The sequence below is a fragment of the Ovis canadensis genome, chromosome X (genome assembly GCF_042477335.2).
Source record: "Ovis canadensis isolate MfBH-ARS-UI-01 breed Bighorn chromosome X, ARS-UI_OviCan_v2, whole genome shotgun sequence".
Classification (NCBI taxonomy): Eukaryota; Metazoa; Chordata; class Mammalia; order Artiodactyla; family Bovidae; genus Ovis; species Ovis canadensis.
Window position 1 is genome coordinate 58,553,899 of NC_091727.1, and position 16,970 is coordinate 58,570,868.

Sequence of the window (16,970 nt, forward strand, 5' to 3'; positions counted from 1 at the left end):
GAATATAATCAATCTGATTTTGGTGTTGACCATCTGGTGATGTCCGTGTGTAGAGTCTTCTCTTGTGTTGTTGGAAGAGGGTGTTTGCTATGACCAGTGCATTTTCTTGGCAAAACTCTATTAGCCTTTGCCCTGCTTCATTCCATATTCCAAGGCCAAATTTCCCTGTTACCCTAGGTGTTTCTTGACTTCCTACTTTTGCATTCCTGTCCCCTAGAATGAAAAGGACATCTTTTTCAGGTGTTAGTTGTAAAAAGTCTTGTAGGTCTTCATAGAACCATTCAACTTCAGCTTCTTCAGCATTACTGGTTGGGGCATAGACTTGGATAACTCTGATATTGAATGGTTTGCCTTGGAAATGAACAGAGATCATTCTGTCACTTTTGAGACTGCATCCAAATACTGCATTTCGGACTCTTTTGTTGACCATGATGGCTACTCCATTTCTTCTGAGGGATTCCTGCCCGCAGTAGTAGATATAATGGTCATCTGAGTTAAATTCACCCATCCTAGTCCATTTTAGTTCGCTGATTCCTAGAATCACCCTTGCCATCTCCTGTTTGACCATTTCCAATTTGCCTTGATTCATGGACCTGACATTCCAGGTTCCTATGCAATATTGCTCCTTACCGCATCAGATCTTGCTTCTATCACCAGTCACATCCACAGCTGGGTATTGTTTTTGCTTTGGCTCCATCCCTTCATTCTTTCTGGAGTTATTTCTCCACTGATCTCCAGTAGCATATTGGGCACCTACCGACCTGGGGAGTTCCTCTTTCAGTATCCTATTATTTTGCCTTTTCATACTGTTCATGGGGTTCTCAAGGCAAGAATACTGAAGTGGACCACATTCTGTCAGACCTCTCCACCATGACCTGCCCATCTTGGGTGGCCCCACAGGGCATGGCTTAGTTTCACTGAGTTAGACAAGGGTGTGGTCCTAGTGTGATTAGACTGACTAGTTTTCCGTGATTATGGCTTCAGTGTGTCTGCCGTCTGATGCCCTCTTGCAACACCTACTCTCTTACTGAGTTTCTCTTACCTTGGATGGGGGATATCTCTTCACAGCTGCTCCAGCAAAGTGCAGCCGCTGCTCCTTACCTTGGATGAGGGGTATCTCCTCACTGCTGCCCCTCCTGACCTTGAATGTGGAGTAGCTCCTCTCGGCCCTTCTTGGCCCTCGCAGCCATCACTCCTTGGATGTGGGGTTGCTCTGTTATAGTTAGTTCAGTTCAGTTCAGTCACTCAGTTGTGTCCGACTCTTTGCGACCCCATGAATCACAGCATGCCAGGCCTCCCTGTCCATCACCATCTCCCGGAGCTCACTCAGACTCACGTCCATTGAGTCCATGATGCCATCCAGCCATCCCATCCTCGGTCGTCCCCTTCTCCTCCTGCTCCCAATCCCTCCCAGGATCAGAGTCTTTTCCAATGAGTCAGCTCTTCGCATGAGATGGCCAAAGTACTGGAGCTTCAGCTTTAACATCATTCCTTCCAAAGAAATCCCAGGGTTGATCTCTTTCAGAATGGACTGGTTGGATCTCCTTGCAGTCCAAGGAACTCTCAAGAGTCTTCCCCAACACCACAGTTCAAAAGCATCAATTCTTCAGTGCTCAGCCTTCTTCACAGTCCAGCTTATATTAAATATGCTCTCTACAATCTACTGCGTGGTTTCTCTTAACTGGACTCTAAGAATACATTAGGTAACATTGGAAACAGGAAAACAAGATTCTCAGTAAACAGACTTAGTGCCCAGAACTGGTTTCTCAATACCATTCTCCAATAACAGGAATTAGGGCTTTTTGGAGAAGTGGTTGAGTCCAGGATTGGAGGAGGGGAACTGCAAGATGAACCTGAAACATTTTGTGGTGACAAAAAGTAAGAACATACTCCGTGCAGAGGACAAGGGTTTGATCCCTGATCTAGGAAGATCCCATATGCCGTGGAGCAACTAAGCCCATGCACCACAACTACTGAACCTGCACTCCAGAGCCCACCAGCTGCAACTACTGAGCCTGCGTGCCCTAGACCCTATGTTCTGCAGCAAGATAAGCTACTGAAAGGAGAAGCCCACGCACCACAACTACAGTGTAGCCACCACTTGCCACAGCTAGAGAAAGCCAGCATGCACCAAAGAAGACCAGTGCAGCAAAAAATATTAAATAGTTATTAAAAATACTCAAAAGACACAGGGCGACTTGCGGGCACAGCAGGGGAAAGGAGAGGGTGGGATGAATTGAGAGAGTACATACATCACCATATGAAAAATAGATAGCTAGTGGAAATTTACTGTATAACACAGGGAGCTCAACCCAGTGCTCTGTGACAGCCTAGAGTGGGGGGATGGAGTAGGAGGTGGGAGGGAGGTTCAAGAGGGAAGGAACATGTGTATACTTATGGTTGATTCATGATGTTGTATGGCAGAAACTAATACAACATTGTAAAGCAATTATCTTCCAATTAAAAATAAAATTTAAAAAATACTTCAGGGCATGTCAAAAAGATACAGGAGCCAACTCAGAGAAGCTCCTAATGACAAAAACTGGAAATTTGAGCAACAAAATAAACAATTATAGTATTGGATTATAACCCATAAAATAAATATAAATATCCATAAGTCCATACTGATATGAATTCATGATTAAATAAGTTAGTAAATGGGAAAGATGAGACAAATTATTTGGAGAATTTCAAATAATATGTGTAGATACTCTCCCTTCCAAAAGGTGGTGGTTAAAAATCTTCTCTTCATCCCTGGGGTTTGGAGGTTGCATGTGCTTAGCAACTTGCTTTCTCCTAAGAATAGAGTATAGAAAGGGGCTGGGGAGAAACTTTACAGTGGAGAAATCTGACAAATATATACTAGGGAACTGATCAAGATTAACATTATTGGTGATAAGTCACATTGATAGCATGTACCACTGATAGGAAGTGATGAGAATGGTACTTCACTTCTGTGGTATTTCTCCTAAAACTGCAAACCCTAGTCTGGTCATGAAGAAAATGTCAAATAAAACCAACTGAAGAATGCTAAGTCCACCTGACCATTACTCCTCAAAACTGTCAAGGTTATCACAAACAAGGAAAGTTTGAGGAACTGCCAGTCTAGGAGAAGTCAAAAGGACATGATGAATAAATGTACTGTGGTGTCCTGGGTGAGATACTGGAGCAGAAAAAGGACATTAAAGCTGGGAAGTGCAAATACAGTGTGTAGTTTAGTTAATATTATTAGTAATGTACCAGTGTTGGTTGCTTAGTTGTGACAAACATACCACAGCAATGCAGGATGTTAACAATAGGGAAAGCTGGATGAAGAGTATATGGGAACTCTCTGTACTATCTTTAAAACTTTAAAAAAAAATCTAAAGCTATCATACGTTTTTAAAGTTTATTTAAACAATAAAAAAGGACACAGGAGCCAACCTGAAGGAGCTCCCAATGGGCACAGCTAAAGCAATTTGAGCAATACAATAAGTGATGCTACTTCAGTAGTCCCTGCCTTGTCAATAGGGATTATGTCCCAAGATCCCCAGCAGATGCCTGAAACCACAGATAGTATGGGACGTTATACATACTATTTTTCCCTATACATACATACATATGATATAGTTTAATTTATAAATTAGGCACAGTAAGAGAATAGCCAAACTGTTAGCATTACTACTGTTGCATTTTGCAGTCATTACTAAGTAAAATAATGGTTACTTGAACACAATCACTGTGATATTGCAACAAATGAGTGGATACATGGAACGAAGGGATGATTCATAGCTCCAGGCAGGACCAAGCGGGATGGTGGGAGATTTAATCATACTACTCAGAATGGCACACAATTTAACACTTATAAAGAGTTTATTTCTGGAATGTTCCATTCAATATTTTGGGACCACATTATACCATGAGTAACTGAAATGTGGACAACTGAACTGCAGATAAGGAAGGACTACTATACTGGAGGATAACCAAGAGAATAAGATAAATATCCATGTGTCCATACTGATATAAATTAAAAAGTAAATAAATAAACAAGTAAATAATACAATATAATAATTACATTATATTATTAATATAATATTCTTATATTAATACAATAATCTCAATTAATACATGTAGAAGGAATGAGTGAAATATGAAACCACTGTTGGGCAAACACCATAGTAATGGGCTTCCCAGGTGGCACTAGTGGTAAAGAACCCACCTGCCAGTGCAGAAGACATAAGAGACATGAGTTTGATCCCTGAAATGGGAAGATACCCTGGAGGAGGAAATAGCAACCCACTCCAATATTCTTGCCTGGAGAATCCCATGGACAAAGGAGCCTGGCAAGCTGCAGCCCATAGGGTCACATGGAGTCAGACAACTTAGCAACTTAGCTCTAGCACCATAGTAATAATTATAGGCAAGATCCACTTATGGATGCTAAAATTAGTGGGCAAAAGATTGACTATAAACAGAATATTTACATAGTCTCTAAGTATCTCCTTCAAGGTGTTTATTAAGCACAATATGAAAAATAGAATCTTTACAATGGAGAAACCAACAGATGTTACCTTAACCAAATGATCAAGGTTAACATCGACATCACATACCTCCTAATGAGAACGACATTCCTGTGGCATTCTTCCTAAAATGTAAAACCTCAATGTAATCATGAAAAAATATCAGACAAATGTAAATTGAGAGACATTCTACAAAATACCTGAACTTTACTCTTCAAAAGCATCAAGGTCATTAAAGACAAAGACAGACAAACTGTTAAAGGTTGTAGAAGATCTTAAAAAAGAACATTAGTGGGAAAAATGGTGAAATCTGAATTAGGTCTATAGATTAATTAACAATATTGTGCTGGAGGGAAAGCAGGCTGTAGTGGGGATCAGCTGAGCACAAGCACAGGGCCAGTAGGGAGTGGAGGGTCTATGCTGGGCATCAAGCATAGTGTCTCCATGGCTGGGGCCAATAGTCACCCCAACCCAGACCTCTCCTGCAGACACCCTACAGGGAGCTGCATCCCTCTCCCCCAGGATATGGGGCTGACCCTTCCATCCCACCTTTCCTCCACTGGCTGCATCACATTTTCCACTGAAATATTCAGGGCTCTGGATGTGGGGAAACCAGCCATGTGGTACTCACCCTCAGCAGGGGCATGGTGAACTGTCTCAGGGGCAGTGAGTCTGGAATGTGCCCCTCCTATGACACATTTGCCCTGCCCTGAGGCCCTGGTGATCAATATCAGGTACCTCATTTAATTTTCACTGTAACCTAGCCAGCTACATGACAATGATTATTGTTAGGACCATTTGACAGCAGAAGCTATTGAAGCACAGTGAGGCTAAGTCAGTTACTCCAAGGTCACACTGCTAGCAAGAGAAGGACCAAGAAATACTTAAGCCAAGTCAGCTGACTCCAATGTCAGTCTGTGATTCTGAACCCTATAGTGGATCAGCTCCCAATAAACAATATCCCTATTTCCATCATCTTCAAATTTCTCAGGCTGAAGGAAGACAACATCTGTGGGCATAAACTGAGCTTCTGCATATTTCAGTACACATCCACAGCAACCTGCCTAGCCCTCCCTCTTCTGACAGAGGTAAAAACTCAGACTCACCCTCCCCACTCCTTTCTTAAACGCTGGAAACCAGGTGTGCACCAAGTCCCCCAATGACTGACCAACTCAAAATAGTTGGTCTCTGGTCACCTCAGGTCCCCAGGACTCTGCTTCTGATTCCTCTGGCTGCCAGTCATTAACTGACCACCAGAAGCCACCCATGGCTGGACTACAGGGACTGCCAGAGGACACTTCAAAGCCCCCTAATCACTAGCATGGCCAGGCTCCTATTATTAATTCATAGTGGTGACCATGGCAATCTTGATTAATATCCAACGCAAGCACACCAGTGCCACGTGCAGTGCAGGTTTCCAATTATCCATCTTCCCAGACTGCCAATTAATGACTCACATAGTTTCTAACACTGACTTATGGCATAGCCAAACACTGACCATTCCTGAAGGATATTATGGCTTTCATTTCAGAAACCAACTCAATGCCCTTTGAGGATGTGCGTAGCAACATTATGTGTAATAGCTCCAAACTATTCAACAATAGGTTAGCAACCTCTGATACATCCATACAATGAAATACTATTCAGCAATAATGAACAAAAAACTGATATTTGCAACAGCGTGGTGTGTGTGTGCTAAGTCACTTCATGTCCAACTCTTCGCAACTCTATGGACTGTAGGCCACCAGGCTCCTCTGCCCATGGGATTCTCCAGGCAAGAATACTGGAGTGGTTTGTAGTGCCCTCCTCCACGGGATCTTCTCGACCCAGGGATCAAATCCATGTCTCTTGCATCTCCTGCATGGGCAGACAGGTTCTTTACCACTATTGTTACCTGGAAAGCAACAGCATGGAGGAACCTCAAAAGCAATATGCTGCACAAAAGAAGCCATAAAGAAAAGAGTACATTCTGTATGATTCCATTTACTTGAAGTTTTAGAAAAAGAAAACTAATCTGTTGTGATAGAAGGCAGAATAATGGTTACTACTGGGTGCAGAGGATTGACTGGGAAGAGATCATGATGAAGCTTTCTGGAGTGATAGAAGTACCTTGGTAGGAGTTGAGGTTACATGAGTCTATATATTGTGAAAACTCAACACCCCATATACCCTAAGATAGCAGCATTTTATTGCACGTAAATTATATCCCAGTAAAGGAAACAATCAGAAATACTATGGGAATATTTATTTTAGATCTGTTTGTACCAGCAAGACAGTTATTTGTATGCATGTCTATGTAAAATCCACTGAATACTGACTCTTGGGATAGATCTGCTGGGAATCCAATGGAGAGGGAGATCATGGGACAAGATCTACAAGCATATGGAGTCATAGAGTCATATGGAGTCCAGATATATGGGGTCACACAGCACCATCTTTTGTGCCTGGCTTCTATCACTCAACATAACACTTTTGTTTCTTTTTGCTGCTGAGTAATATGCCATTGTATGGATGTATCACAGTTTGTTTATCCATACACCAGTTGATGGATATTTCGACTGTTTCCTATTTGTCCCTATTGCAAATGAATCTAAGATTTACTAGATGTATTATAACTCCACCATTAACTTCTTTCTTGTGTTATAGATGGTCAAGGAGGGAAAACAGGAAGCCCAAAGTCAGTGAAAGGGAAAGAAAAGTGCAACTTGGAAAGGAGTGTGATTGTGAAGCTGGTCGTGGTCCTTGTAGCTAATAGAGGGGAGCTAGAAAGATAAACAAAAAATAAGCAAGTTTTGACAGGTTTAAAAAAAATTTTTTTACCAACTTCAGGATAACACAGTGAGAGCTTTCCAGAGCAAGTCCCCCCAGCAAGGTGCCAAAGTGACGATATTTCTGGACCCCACAAAGCAGGGCTTTTCTCTGATATATTTTGGATAGGTTGGACAGAGAGAGATCCTAGGTCCAGTTTCTTGTTCAGCTGATGAAACTAGAAAAAGTTAGGAAATGGCAAAGGGGCAGACTACCTAGCCATGAGCATTCCAGATCTCAGTTAGGGCATAATCATGTTCAATCTTTCCCAGGGCTTATGGGACATAGCTGTTGGAATTGCAACTAGGAAGAAAGAAAACATTTAGAGCAATTCACTCTAACTGGCCGCAAGTGAACATAGTGTCCACATTCTGCTATGATAAATATGTCATCCTTGTTGCACATATTATGAAAACTTCTTGTGACAACCCTGTTTTCCATGGCCCAGGACACTCATAAGTCTCTTATAGAAGGAAATCCACTGGATACCTGCTGAGCACAGAGAAGGGACTTTGGAAGGGAGATTCTGCTGAATCTTGGCATTTCGTCCAGGCAAAACCAGCTAGGAAAGTGATGGGCAGAAAACACTTTCCAACATATGCACCATATAGTTTATTCCCCACTATATCCCCAAGGGATAGATATTTTTATTATTGTTTTACTGATGAGAAAACTATAGCTTAGAGAGCTTAGGTTAACATGCCTGAATTCACATAAATTCTACGGTAGAACCAAATGTCTCTACATGCTGGGATGCTACGTGAAGGTGCTCAGTAGAGACAGCTAGTCTAAGCTGTCCCCCAACATCCTAGCCAAGTACAAGTGATAGCTGAGAGCAGCAATGTGTGATACACAGTAGATTTCTTTTCTTTTTCCCTAGTAGTACTGTCAGCTTTTGCCTTGTATGTTTTAAGACTATTTTTTTCATTTTTAAAAATTTTTATTGACGTATAGTTGATTTACACTGTATTAATTTCTGCTGTCCAACAAAGTGACTCAGTTCTATGTATATATTCATAATCGTAAATATTCTTTTTCATATTCTCTTCCATTATGGTTTATCACAGGATATTGAATATAGTTCCCTGTGCTATACAGTAGGACCTTGTTGTTTATCCATCCCATGTATAATTGTTTGTATCTGCTAATCCCAAACTCTCAATACTATCCTATCCCACCCCCCTTCCCCTTGGCAAACATGAGATATTACATATTAATTCGTATGATTTTAGAATTAAAACTTCTTAGTGAACTGAACTCTTTATCACTATGCAGTTATTCTCTTTATTTTTAGTATTTTTGGCCTTAAACTCTGTATTGTCTGATATTAATATAACCTCACCCCTTTGACTTTCCACCTTTTCTGTCCTTATGTTTTAGATGTCTTTATAAACAGATGATAACTTGCACTTTTTTATTCCAGTGACAATGTTTAATATTTTAGCTGGTGAATTTATTTATTACATTTATTATGATTATTAACATTATGGGATTTATTTCTACTATCTTATTGCATGCTTTCTATTTGTCCTACTTTTTCTATTTTTGTTTCTTTTTCTTGCTTTCTAGCTCTTTTTTTAAGAACAAAGTTTTTTGTTCCCAATTTTCTATCATTCTATTTTCCGTATTCTGACTTGTAAGTTATTTATGTCTCTTCTTCTAAGGGCTGTTTGAGCTTTTTGTTGTTGTTGTTGTTTGAGCTTTTAAACATCCATAACCACGTAAATATCTGTGAATATTTTATCTATATCAAAATAGTACAAAAGACTAGAACATTTTAAATCCAAGCATGATTTTTCACCTGTTTACAAAGGGCACAATAAAAACATAAATTCCCGGAGGAGGAAGTGGGGTTCAGGATGGGGAACACGTGTATACCTGTGGCGGATTCATGTTGATGTATGGCAAAACCAATACAATATTGGAAAGTAACTAACCTCCAATTAAAATAAATAAATTTATATTAAAAAAAGAAAGTTAAAAGAATGGGAAAAGTAAGTATGGTTAAAATGGCAGGTTTTATATTATGTATATTTTACCACAATAGAAAAGAAGGGAGATATGCCACATAAATAATAACAAAAAAGTTGATATGGCTATATGGATACTAGACAAAATAGACATTAAGGGCAAAAAGAAATGCTCTCTTTCCTGACTGTCTCCAATTTCTGTACTTCCACTTTCTAACCCACTCCAATCAAGATTTTGTCCCTATCACTACTGAATCTGCCTTTGACAAAGTCACCAATGACCTTCACAATGTTCAATCCAATGCTAATTCCTCATCTTACCTGACCTAGCATCGTTTGTTAAAGTTGATTCTTCTTATTGAAACATATTATCACTGCTTTCCTAGATATGATTTTCTTATTTCTCCACTCTCAATCTCCTTTGCATGCTACTCCTCAAGCTGTAAAAGTTGCAGTACCCCAGGGCTTAGTCCCCAGACCTCTTTTCTTTCCTATCTATACTCATTCTCTAGGTGATTAACAGCTAGTCTCATGGCTTTAAGTACCATTTATAGGCTCAAGACCCTCAAATTTATACCTATAGCTTTATCTCTACATCCAGACTCATGGAAAACTGTACACAGACATTCTCCACTTTAGATGCCATATAGGCATGTTTGATTTAACATGTTAACAACCAAACTCCTTTCTCGTTACTGCTGCCATCCATGCCTGATATTTCCACAGCCTTTCCCACTAAGGAACTAGAAACTTTGATATTCTGATTTGCTCATGTCAGAAGTACTTAGCCTCTAATTGTGTCACTTTTTACTTACTTTTTCTCTCACATACTACATCCAACCCGTCAGAAAATATTGTCAAGAGTTCTATCTTGAAAATATATCCAGAATCTAACAACTGCTGCCACCCTAGTGCAAATCACTATTATTTCTCACCTGGATTTCATAACAGCCTCCCAACGGGCCTTCCTGCTTCTGCCCTCATCTCTCTACAGTCAATTCTAACCATAATAGCCATAATGATTCCTTTTAAAACATAAGTGATATTATCGATATCTCTGCTCAGAACCCTCTAATGGATCCCCACCTCATTGAAAGTAAAAGGCAAAGTTCTTATAGTGGCTTATGAGGACTTATATAATCAGGATGTGCTACATCTCTGATTTTACCTCTTTCCACCCTTGCCTTTATTTGCTCAACTTCAGGCTCACTGTCCTCTTTGCAATTGCTGTAACACTCCACATGCAGCTTCAGAAACTTTTCTCTCTCAATTCACTTTGATCTCTTTAAACCCCTTACCTGGGAGGTTTTTCTTGCCCATCCTCTACAGAATATAAACCTCAACCTCCCCACTCTTTATCTCCTTCTGCATGCTCTTTCCCTGCACTTACTGATTTATCATCCACCTTCTCCCACCCCACCCTAACCCTGCCAACTATAATGTAAGCACCATGAGGGGGAGATGAATGAATAAAAATTCATTGTTAGTTCAAAAAGATTTGCTACATAAGCATAAAAGGAACAATTAACCAGAAAGAAATTAAATGTCTAAATTTTTTTTGTACTCAGTAAAACTGCCTCAGGGAACAAGAAAAACATGCCAAGATTACAAGGGGAATTTAACAATCCATAATCAAAAGAGAAGATTTCAACATATGTCTAGCAGTAAGTGACAGGTTGAAATAAAAATTCAGTGGTACACATTATACTTGAAAACACATTTAACAAGCACAAACAGACATATTTATGAAAATTTGTACTAAAATTATATAATATACATTTTCTATCAAGTATGCATATTTTTTATTTAAAAAATCCTGCTCTGGGCTTTCATTCAGCTGTGATAAACACAATCCTACACAGGAAATGGTGATCTAAACCAAAAGCAAGTTTATTTATATCATGTCAGAAAAAGTCCAGAAATAGGCAGTCTGGGATTGATGTAGCCACTCAGAGATAGCATTGTGGAGCCAAGATAATGTGTTTTTTGTAACTCCATCTTTGGTCTATAGTTTTAACCCTTGTTATGGACCTAATGTTTATGTCCTCCCAAAAGTCATATATTGAAACTCTACCTCCCAATGTGATGGTATTTGGAAGTGGGGCCTTTGGGAAGTAATTGGGATTAGATGAAGTCATAGGGTGGAGCACTCATGAATAGGATTAGTGGCCTTATAAATATCACAAGAGAGTTTGCTTCTTCTGCTTTACTCTTAGCCATGTGGGGATACAGCTAGAGGTTAACAGTATGCAACCCAGAAGAGGGCCCTCACTAAAATCCAATGTACTGGCATCCTGATCTCAGACTTGTAGCTTCCAAAACTGTGAGAAATAAATATCTGGTTTTTGTAAGCCACTCAGTTAATGGTATTTTGTTACACTGCCTGAGCAAATGGAGATAATCCTTATGGCTATAAATGGCTCCTCCAGCCCTAGGCATTGTACCTACTCTTCTGACAAGAAAAATGGGAAAAGACAAAGAGAAAAATGTGAAGAGAATAAGCCTGATGACAGGCTCCCTTTTTTAAGAGTTTCTTTGAAGCACAACCAGTGATATGTGCCAAGATTCATGTCCATTGAGTCAGTGATGCTATTTAACCATCTCATCTTCTGCCACCCCCTTCTGCTTTTGCCTTCAATCTTTCCTAGCATCAGGGACTTTTCCAGTGAGTTGGCTCTTCCCATCAGATGGCCAAAGTATTGGAGCTTCAGCTTCAGCAACAGTCCTTCCAACGAATATTCAGGGTTGATTTCCTTTAGGATTGACTGGTTTGATCTCCTTGCTGTCCAAGGGACTCTCAAGAGTCTTCTCCAGCACCACAGTTCGAAAGCATCAATTCTTCAGTGCTCAGCCTTCTTTATGGTCCAACTCTCACATCTGTACATGACTACTGGAAAAACCATAGCTTTGACTATATGGACCTTTGCCGGCAAAGTGATGTCTTTGCTTTTTAATACGCTGTCTAGGTTTGTCATAGCTTTTCTTCCAAGGAGCAGGCATCTTTTAATTTCATGGCTGCAGTTACCATCCACAGTGATTTCAGAGACCAAGAAAGTAAAGTCTGTCACTGTTTCCACTTTTTCCCCTTCTATTTGCCTTGAAGTGATGAGACTAGATGCCATGATCTTAGTTCTTAGAATGTTGAGTTTTAAGCCAGCTTTTTCACTCTCCTCTTTCACCCTCATCAGGAGGCTCTTTAGTTCCTCTTCATTTTTTGCAACTAAACTGGTATTGTCTGCGTATCTAAAAGTGAAAGTAAAAGTGCTAGTCACCCAGCCATGTCCGAGTGTTTGCAACCCCATGGACTGTAGTTCACCAGGCTCCTCTGTCCATTGACTTCTCCAGGCAAGAATACTAGAGTGGGTTGCCTTTCTCTTCTCCAGGGGATCTTCCTGACTCAGGGATTGAACCTGGGTCCCCTGCATTGCTGGCAGATTCTTTACCATCTAAGCCACAAGTTGTTGATATTTCTCCTGGAAATCTTGATTCCAGCTTGTGAGTCATCCAGCCTGCATTTCACATGATATACTCTGCATACAAGTTAAATAAGCAGGGTGACAATATACAGCCTTGTCGTACTCCTTGCCCAATTTTGAACCAGTCAGTTGTTCCATGTAAGGTCCTGACTGTTGCTTCTGGACCCACATACAGGTTTCTTATGAGACACGTAAGGTAGTCTGGTGTTCCCATCTCTTTAAGAATTTTCCACAGTTTGTTGTGATCCACACAGTCAAAGGCTTTAGCATAGTCAATGAAGCAGAAGTAGATGTTTTATTGGAATTTCCTTGCTTTCTCTGTGATCCAATGAATGTTGGCAATTTGATCTCTGGTTCCTCTGCCTTTTCTAAATCCAGCTTGCACATCTGGAAGTTCTTGGTTCATGTACTGTTGAAGCCTAGCTGGAAGGATTTTGAGCATAGCCTTACTAGCATGCGAAATGAGCACAATTGTCCTGTAGTCTGAACATTCCTTGGCACTGACTTTCTTTGGGATTGGAATGAAAATTGACCTTTTCCAGTCCTGTGGCCACTGCTGAGTTTTCTAAATTTGCTGAAATATTGAGAGTAGCACTTTAAACAGCATCATCTTTTAGGATTTTAAATAGCTCAGCTAGAATTCCATCATCTCCACTAGCTTTGTTTGTAGTAATGCTTTCTAAGATCTGCTTGACTTCACACTCCAGATGTCTGGCTCTAGGTTAGTAATCACACCATCGTGGTTATCCAGGTCATTAAGACCTTTTTGTATAGTTCTTCAGTGTGTTCTTGCCACCTCATCTTAATCTCTTCTGCTTCTGTTAGGTCCTTACTGTTTCTGTCCTTTACATGAAATGTTCCCTTGATATCTCTAGTTTTCTTGAAGAGAGCTCTAGTCTTTCCTGTTCTGTTCTTTTCCTCTACTTCTTTGAATTGTTCATGGAAGAAGACCTTCTTCTTCTCTTTCTCTTCTCTGGAACTCTGCATTCAGTTGGGTATGTCTTTCCCTTTCTCCCTTGCCTTTCACTTCTCTTCTTTCCTCAGCTATTTGTAAAGTCTCTCAGACAACCAGTTTGCCTTGCATTTCTTTTTTGGGGGGATGGTTTTGGTCCCCACCTCCTGTAAAATGTTATGAACCTCCATCCATAGTTCTTCAGGCACTTTGTCTACCAGATCTAATCCATTGAATCTATTTGTCACCTCCATTGTATAATCATGCGGGATTTGATTTAACTCATATCTGAATGGTCTAGTATATGACTAAATTATGCCAATTTTCCATTAGAACACATTTATAATTTTGATTAGCAGGAATTCAGCAGACTAGATAATAATAAAAGATCAGGAACATATATTTCCACTATGTATTAAACCTATGGTCATTGAAATGAAGTAAAATTTATATTTTAAGGCAGAACCAGAAAAAAAATTAAACATGAATTCTTTGTTTGGACCTCTCCTCTCCCTCCCTAATGTGCAGTCTGCACATTAACCAGAGCTCCTCAAAGACGGGAGTGCCTGCTCAACCATAAAGATCAATTTTTGTTTCTTTCTTCTGACACCAACAGTGTAACTTCTTAGAAGAATACCATTCTTTCCCAGCTCTGTAGGGGGTCATGTTGACTTGCTGCTCACTTTATGTGTGCTCACCTGGACTATATATCCTTGGTGAACTTTATATAAAATATCAGTATGTCATTTTGATGTACAATCTTTTGTCTCAAAAATGTGTATGACTGTGCCTTTGACTTCTAACAGCTTTCAGAGAATCTGTTCCCCTGGCTATAATCCTCAGTTTAGCTCAAATAAAATTTCCTTTTTTTTCTTCTTAACTGGATAGTTAATTGAAGTTTTGTTGACAAACTACATGTCCAGGATTCTAAATAACTCTTTTTATATTATCCACAAACAAACATTGTTCAGCAATAATCTGAAATATTTCACTTTATGAAGTCAAATGATTGCTATTTTGTTTGTACAAAAACTATTTTTAAAAAAATCATTTGACAAAGTCAGATTTTCAAATGAGTTTACTGGTGGGATTTTTAAAGCAATTTTTGATGGATTGCTAATTTTCTCATAGTGCTTAGTTTCAAACACAACTAACAAAAACAGAAATAAAAATAACACAAGAAGTATTTGTGTATAAGCATTGCAGATGACAAAGTAACAAAAAGAGAAACAAATTACAATTCATTTGTAAGGCCATAAATTGAGATGTTGATATTATCATCTACAATTTATGTCTACCAAGGCATTTTCAGAACTTAAACTTGTTGAATAAATATTACAGAATATTTAAAGGGAAAAAGACAAGATTCTAAAATTAGTCTTCTCTGAATTAAAAATATTCTTAAGATGGATAAGAAAAATCTCAACCAGATACCTATAATAACAAGAATAACATTCATTCACTGGGAATTCCCTGGTGGTCCAGTGGTTAGGACTCCATGCTCTCACTACCAAGAGCAGGTTCAATCCCTGGTCAGACAACTAAGATCTCACAAGCTGTATGGTGCAGGGAAATTTAAAAAATAATAACATTCACCTTCTTTAGAACTTGCTTTTACTTTATGATACTAGGAGAATCATTTTAGATGAAATCATCTTGGAAACCACAATTTTAAATTAAAGCCTTTAAATTTTCAGAACTTATTAGAATATGACACTAATTCTTCTTCCAGTTGGTTATAGAAAAATAAAACCACAAAACTCTTCCTATTACCTAATCTAAGGTAACTGCTTAAGAAATAAGCAGTACAATATATAATATAAAATAGATTCTTTGGAAGGAATGACGCTAAAGCTGAAACTCCAGTACTTTGGCCACCTCATGTGAAGAGTTGACTCACTGGAAAAGACTCTGATGCTGGGAAGGATTGGGGGCAGGAGGAGAAGGGGACAGCAGAGGATGAGATGGCTGGATGGCATCACTGACTCGATGGACATGAATCTGAGTGAACTCCGGGAGTTGGTGATGGACAGGGAGGCCTGTTGTGCTGCGATTCATGGGGACACAAAGAGTCGGACATGACTGAGCAGCTGAACTGAAGGACCTACTTATAGCACAGGGAACTCTACTCAGTACTCTGTAATTACCTATACGAGAAAAGAATCTTAAAAAGAGTGGATATATGTATATGCATAACTGATTCACTTTGTTGTACACCTGAAACTAACACAACTTCGTAAATCAACTATACTCCAATAAAATTTAAAAAGAGAAATCAGTATAGGAAGCTTAAAGTAGTATCTACTTTCCTTATGTAAGTATGAATATATTTTAACACCATCTGATTGAGCATTTCAGTGTTTGAACTGCAGATATCCATGGAAAGGAGGCAATATTTCATCTGCTATGAGGGATATTAAAGGAGAAACACATTTTACCCCTAGAAGTGAGAAAAGAGTGTCAAACAGAAGTAACACATGAAAAAGACTAGTTCCTGAAATAAAGGCATGATATAAGGAGAAAAATAATGTTACTCATTTATTGATACCTCAAACTATTATCACCCATTGTCAGGAATAATGCAGTATCTCTTCATTCTTATGTGTCATAATCATCACATATAAAAATACAGACACTGCATGGTATTAAGCGTTTTTTTGGAACTGATCAAGAATCTATGTCACAGCATGCATAAGTTATTTCTATCAAAACTGTTAATTTATACTGGCACAAATTTTCATTAAGCATACTAATACTTTTTAAATGAAGCAATTTAAAAAAATCAAGTTTCAAGAAGGGAGAAACTTCTAGAATGGCTAAATGACAAGCTTGGCAAATCCTCTCCCCAAAAAGCAATTACAAAAGTGGAAAAAAATAGTCAAAAGACGACAAGTTAAAGACTCTGGACATTGACCAAAATTATACAACAAATTGAAAAGTGCTTATTCAAGAAAATCTACTTGAATCTCAATAAGAATGATGAGAGTCTGTAGTGTTTTAACCTGGAACTGTTCCTGCCCCTTCTAGGTCCGAGACACAGAAGTATCATTAGGAACAAAGAGTCCCCAAGGACAAGCAGCTAAACTGCAGGAGGAGAATGAGGAAAATTCCAGGCCCAAAGGCAATATCAAAACACATCAGTGATCTTAGTGATTTACAATTAGGAAGGGTCAACATCATAGCTAGCTCAATACTGATTGGGGCAAGCAATAAACCAGCATGTCTGTCATAAATTTAACAGAAAGATCCAGGGAATGACACAGAC